The sequence below is a fragment of the Palaemon carinicauda genome, chromosome 30 (assembly GCF_036898095.1).
Source record: "Palaemon carinicauda isolate YSFRI2023 chromosome 30, ASM3689809v2, whole genome shotgun sequence".
Classification (NCBI taxonomy): domain Eukaryota; kingdom Metazoa; phylum Arthropoda; class Malacostraca; order Decapoda; family Palaemonidae; genus Palaemon; species Palaemon carinicauda.
Genome location: NC_090754.1, coordinates 29249231 through 29256318, shown reverse-complemented (window position 1 = coordinate 29256318; position 7088 = coordinate 29249231). Strand labels below are relative to the sequence as shown.

Sequence of the window (7088 nt, the reverse complement as noted above, 5' to 3'; positions counted from 1 at the left end):
CCATCACAAAAAACGTAGCTACATCGGTCCATAACACCTTCTTCCACTGCTCAATATCCCAAACTATAAATAATTTGGCAAATTGAAGCCGACGGCTCTTATGGTGCACGGTGAGAAGTGGCTTCTTGCAAGCCTTGTAGCTGCGAAAAAGCATGTCTTCGTGGATGCGCTGCTACGCAGTCCTCAAAGACACGTGACGTAACAAACGAGGGTTCCCGGCTTTTATTTCTGGGGCTGATAATGAAGGATCAGCCTTCAACTGGCGATGTATAACCTTTAAGATCCTTGGAGAGGTTATATGGGGCTGTCCAGGCTTAGGGGCAGAGACAGGGATACAAGCGCCACCTGGATCTTGAAAACGCTTGACCCAACGCTGCATGTAGGCACTCCCAGGTCTTTCTGTTTTGGATATCCTTATTGCTGATACCTGCCTTGTAAAGGTCTATGATCGCAGAAATCTCCTGTGGGCCAACAACACTCCTAGACATAACATACACTAAAAAAAACACACACACAAAAAGTATAATGCAGCGAATAAAGGGGTCCAAGCGCAGAGCAAAAATATCGCACATCCACTTGCCACTACTACCCGAGCGCAACAAAATGGTACTGGTGACTCTGGTGAAGTGTTGCCAAGCCGTATGATGCTGCCAGACTGCTGCCCTTACTTTGAGCTTAGTAGAGAAGGTTTTATGGGGTACTGTCAAAAAGCGCTACAAAAAAAAAGCGCTGCGACAGTATATATACAGTATATATATATATATATATATATATATATATATATATATATATATATATATATATATATATATATATATATCTTTCTTTAATTTCAAATCACTGTAGTGACCATGACATTCATTTTTATATAGTTTTTTTTTTTTCCCCTAAATGGTTACTGTATATTTTACAACAGAATAATCAGTATTGAATTACAACATGCCTGTCTATGATAAATTTTGAGATGTGTGTTAAAAAAATGCTCCTAACACAGTCAGAAACATTTATAAATAAGTATAATCGATGTAAATTTTAGAATTATTGTATTGTTCCTGAATAAATTTTGTATAAAAAGGGTTTAGAGTTTTTCTGTTGTGGCCCAGATTATTTTTTCCTTTTTTTGTAAAATACAAAGAAAAATCAATAAAGCATGGCTGACTATAGCATTTGGTGCATATACCGGCGATATACTATAGTCCATTTCTATTAGCGATGCATATTTGCACCGACTCGCGGCGGTGCCCTTTTAGCTCGGAAAAGTTTCCGGATCGCTGATTGGTTAGAATTATCTTGTCCAACCAATCAGCGATCCGGGAACTTTTCCGAGCTAAAAGGGCACCGCTGCGAGTCGGTGCAAATATACATCGCTAAAAAAAATGGACTATAGTTGATTCGTTATTATAGATCCATATCGATGAAGATCAATCAAGGCTCTACCACTGGCATAGACATATTTTTCACCTACGCGTGAAAATAGAATTTTAATGAATATTGGAAGAAAAAGAAATGCCTCCTCTGGGATGTATATCAAGTTCATCGATTGTCAACGAGTTTAAAGAACTGGCTCAAAACTTTTTGTGACAGTATTCTTTAGTCTTGTATCTTGCCAGATCCTCTGTAACACGGTATTCCACTGTTTTAGGTTAGGGATCTCTTGCTTCAGGCCATATTCAACCACATTATTATGCCAGTTTGCTCAACCACTGGTTTTCAAAGGATGCGTTGAGGAGGCTTAGTAGAATAGTCAAGGAATCTTCATGTTTTCTCCAGAGGCTACTTTTCCCTCATAATTTTCTTTATCTTCATCTCTAATCTTCTTTATCAAGACCATCACAATAGTTCTTTTCCCTGATATAGACCTTCATCTCTAATCTTCTCTATCAAGACCATCACAATACCCTGTAGTTCTTTTCCCTGATATAGACACGCCATCTGATCTCTCTTGAGTTTCGGCGCTCTGCTTATACTGGAGAATCGAGAAACGTTTGTAGATTTTGTGAAGCAGTGTGACATATCTTTAGTAAGATGTAAGGAGGAACAAGAGGCCTGGTGTTTAGATCCTGACTTGGCTAATTGAATAAGCCCGAGAACTTCGCTACAACTCTATTGGAAGGACTGTTAATGATGATAATGCTTTGAACTTCATCATTGTTTAGAAGGCGATGTGGGATAAGGCAATTATTCACGACAGTAAATGCTATATTTAGGTTTCGATCCAAAATAATGAATGGCATATACCTCCTCCGAAGCAAGTTCCATTTTGATCTTATATTATGTAATGTATTTACCTCCGACACCAAAGTTAGGAGGTTGTTTTTGCCCCTGTTCGTCTGTTTCTGTTTCTGTATGTTTGTGAACAACTTCCGGGCCACAATTCCACTCATAGAGTAGTTAAACATTTAGGGATTCATTGTTATGCTGAAACGAAAGTGATTCAAATTTGAAAGTCATAGTTCAAAGGTCAAGGTCAAGGTCGAGCAAAGAGTCGACCGAATTAACCATAACCTTAACCCCAAGTTTGCACATGGTTGTCACACAGACTTCAAATACGTCTGCGGTCTAGATTAATTCTGGGAAAGGCAAGCTCGTTTTGAGAAATAAACTGTCGTGGTGGAGGTCTGCACTCTAAGAGTGCTTTTCTGTTTTTTTTTTATTTTTTAATTGTTGTTGTAAGTCCATAGTTAACATCTATTCCTTGTTTTTCTTTCTCAAGGATAATAAATTTACATCACAGGAAACAGTAATAGCAACCATGTTTATTGTTTTACCATTATATTGACATGTGATCGATAGTTAATTCACAATGTCAAGCAGCATTTTTATGGCAACTGTGGTTGTCTAAGATGTGTAAATGCAATTGAAGTAACCTAGAAACCATTGTACTTTTTAATTACTGATATTGCTTTCCTATTATCTATCCAGTGTCGGGCAAAAAACGAATTGGTCTTATTTAGCAATGTCTTCGCTCCGTGATGAAACAAATAATTGAAACTAAAAAAAAGAACATGTGACTTCAGGGACTTATAGAAGCAATACTATACAAACGTTTGATAGCAATGAAACCCTGAGATTGCCGGGGTCTTTTCTGTTTGGTGGTCGCCACTAATTTCTAACCAAATTTTCATCATTAGTGCAGTGTTTGGTGCTGAATACGAATATGACATTCATTTTTTTCGAGAAATGAAAAACAGTTGCAAAATAGGCGAATTTAATGTGAGGAAAGTACAATATTAAAATACAAAATTCATCGACCATGGAACTGAGATATGTCCAATAATATTTTTTTGAACAAATCTTCATTTCTATTTCGCTTTCTCCACATATATTCACACAGATATGAATCAAGCATTTGACGGTGAGTACCGCAGTGTTTTTTATTTCTATGTTTTAAGGAGTGCCAATGGCAGCCATGTACTCTCTATTTCTTGCGTGTGCGCTCCACTGATTGGATCCACAAAATTTTCTGAATGATTCACTGTATGGTGAATATAGTTGTAGCCTTCTAGTTTTTCTATGTTTTTGTAAGCAACCCATTTGTCACTTATTATTTTACTGCCTGGCGTTATATTTTATTTTATACAGGCCAAAAGAGTTTCTTTGTATCTTTTCAACGGCATACAAAAAGACTTTCTTTGTTTCCTTACAAATACCACCGAATACCCATTGTTGTGGCAGCATTCTTCCTTTTTCATATTTTCTTTTGCTGAAGCAAGTCTCGTCAATTTCAACTGTCATTCCCTGTCCCCCAATAGGCGTATTAGCGGCAAGTAGAGATGAGGCACATACCTGAAGAGATTAGGGATAATGTAAAGATAATCACCTCTTAGGCCTATGTTAGGTTAGTTAAGTTAAGTTAGGTTAGGTTAGTTAGGTTAGGTTAGTTTAATTAAGATTAAGTAATATTTTTTATTAGTAAAGGTGTATTGTATTACAGGGTGTGATTTCGAACAGAAAATATATGTTTTCCTATAGTAAATAACGTGATTTAACCGAATTTGACCTTCATTTCAACCGCAAACAAACAGATCAACCAATTCGACTAACTTTAAGTTGCCGAATTGGTTGCTGTTATTACGGATGAAATGAAGGTGAAAACCGGTTAAATAACATTATTTTCTACAGGAAAACATATTTTCTGTTAAAAGGATTAAATATAATGTCTTTTATTATATATATTTTGTTAAAATACTTAAATATAATGACTTGTTCAAATTCGGTGTCACTTAACTCACGTATGTACTGCGAATGGTAACATTAGCAACGTTACCAACGGTAGACAACGGTGATACACAGCGTTAACAACGTTACGGTGGAATTACTAACGTTAGCATTGATACGGTATTATTATCGTGTGTATTTTACAGAATTTTTCCATATACCCTTTACACAATATATATAAAAGTACAAAAAGGGTACAGGACCTAACAAACCCACCTAACCTAACCTAGAAGTTCCCAGGTCACAAACCCAATATATTGCCCTTTATTATATCACTTCACTCACGTTACGGTAACGTTAGTACTGTTACGATAACATTATATATAATGGTTCTTATTTCGCCATTAGATCGCTTCGCTCGTATGTAAATAAAACATCAAGCTCGTATGTACTGGCAAGTGGTAATGTTGAGCTGCGCACGCTAACATTTAATGTTACGCTAGCATTACCAACGTTAAATATAATGGTTCTTGTTCCTCACTTACGATCACAGGAAAATAAAACATCACCCCTGTATGCATTGGCAATTGGTAATGCTGAGCTTCGCACTCTAACAAAATATAATAAAACTAACACATTAAAGTTAAAGAAATTAATGACTTACTTTTATGACCGTGACGTCGTAACGTAGGGGTCACGGGGGTGTTGTGACTGAGTTTTTAGTGTCTTAAGTGTTTTGTCTTAGATTAGCACTGCACTTGGAACACTATAAAAAGTTGGTATATTACATTAGGTGATTCAAGAAAATTATCAACATTGGAATACACCAAAATAGTTTCAAGTGTGGATTACTGAAGCGGTTACAATTTTCTAATACTTAGATCGTAAAATACGCAAAAGACGACACTTGAACTAACAAAGACGTGACTTGGGCAAAGGTTTCCACGGAAAAGGGCTTGTTGGAAGGTGGGGGTAGGGAAATATTAACCCCCCCCTGTGCAAACTTTACATACGTATGGGTTCGTGATTGGTTAACAAAAAAGCAACGGAGTCTAGAGAGTAAACATGAATTAACAGAATGGAAAACTTGTCCAGAGCAAGTATTTACTGTATGTGAAATCTGGGAGTGACAAGGTAATAACAAAATGTATAAAAGTAATATATGAAGATAAAATGGAATGTATGATAAATAATATTTGATGGGTATATAAAATGAGGTGATTTATTAAGGTACAGTATAGGATAATAAAACGAGTAATACTGGGGTCAAACGTAATATGTATACGAGGGTATTACATAACTAATCAAGTAATAGACTTGAACAGAGCTGGTAGAGAGACGAACAGTTACATTTCACGATTAGAGAAGAAGAAATCCTATTGGTTTAGGAAAAGTGTCTGCGCAGGGAGGCGGGGTTTTTGCGCAGAAGGTCGAAACCTGCTATGTACAAATTATGTACAAGAGCGTCTACAACGGGCAAAAAAAATTAAACGAAAAACAATGCTAATGTTAGCATGATACATTAACATTTGATCTACATTACACATTGGCAGCACTGGTTACTGTATTTTTTCATGAGACATAGTCTTTGCAATGGCGCCTCCAAAGTTTATCCAGCTATACTGTTTTGTATTTTCCACCGTTTATTATACATTCAAGAAGGTTATGTATAGAGAAGAAAAGGCTTGTTTTACGATTATATATCGTTTCCCCAGTATGTTTTCCCCACCCAAAACCCCGAGTTCCCACTGGGGGTCCCCCATTATCGTAGGATATAGATATATATATATTTCTGAAACTATTCGTTTGCGACAGGAACGAGTGTCATTTTCGAAGAGAGCGTAATTTTTTCTATAAGAAAAAGTAGTTTTTTCCGTAGGTTACATTGCCCTGTAATACACTACAATAATACCTTTTTATTTAAATGGAGGTTCGCCCCCCTGGTTAGGAGATAATGGTTAGGTTAGGTTAGGTAAGCTAGGTTAGGTTAGGTAAGCTAGGTTAGGTTAGGTTAACTTACTTCTCTTAATTAATTGTTGAAATCATCTGTAGTAGTGTGACTTATTTTCAATTCGTCCTCACAAAACTTAATGCTGGAATACTCTTTTGCCCATGAATAAATGAAGAGGATGATTTTCTTTCATGGATTGGAACTGCCATCAAGCCAAGTGTTTTTTCTTACTGAAACTGTCTTATGACAAGCTCTCTAGTAACAAATCACCTTTACACTTTCATTTGTCTTTTTAATTATCATCTGATGTTCTTTTTACACAGTTTCTCATTTTTTATTATATTGAATCTCTGAAGAAATTTAACTGCATCTTCTTCAGTTAATGAAATGTTGGTAAACAACCACTGTAAGTTGTAGTTAATATTCATCGCATCCACTGCTGTCTCAAACCTACCACGGTTATTTCAAACATACCGCGTAACACCTGACTGACGGTATTGTTACGCCTGTTAATTACTGTTGCTTGATTAATGCGCGTTGAAAAGTAGTGGACAATAAATCCTCTTTTTGTACAACTATCTTTCATTTCTCGTGAAAATAAATGTCATATTCATATTCAGCACTAAAAAGAAAAGATCCGATTACCGATTATCACTGAGTAAATGCGAGTCGAAGTGGCCTGAGATCAGAGATTAGTTCACCAAACTTTCAATTGGGCTCCACAAGGCACTAGAAGAGTTGGAAAACCAAAGCCTAGATGACTGAGGACTATGATGCTTGAAGTAGGAGATGATGAATGGAGAAATATTGATTTAAAAGCTCAAGATAGAGACGAATGGTGAAATCTAACCGAGGCCCTTTGCGTTAATAGGCGTAGGAGATGATGATTAAAGTAGGAATCATATTTTATGAATTTATTTACAGAGATTATTTCGGAATGATGTTGATTTTATAGTCATATTTATCGTAGTAGTTAGAT

The 7088-nt window shown here is 36.3% G+C and overlaps 1 protein-coding gene across 1 annotated transcript in view; it reads left to right on the top strand.

The window, feature by feature from the left end:
• The first annotated feature begins 3091 nt into the window (after nucleotides 1–3091).
• Nucleotides 3092–7088, top strand: part of LOC137622962 (transcription factor CP2-like) — a 230113-nt gene continuing 226116 nt past the window's right edge. Inside the window, exon 1 of the mRNA XM_068353553.1 lies at nucleotides 3092–3355. The gene's annotated coding sequence lies outside the window, so the exon portion shown is untranslated. The remainder of the gene's footprint in view (nucleotides 3356–7088) is intronic.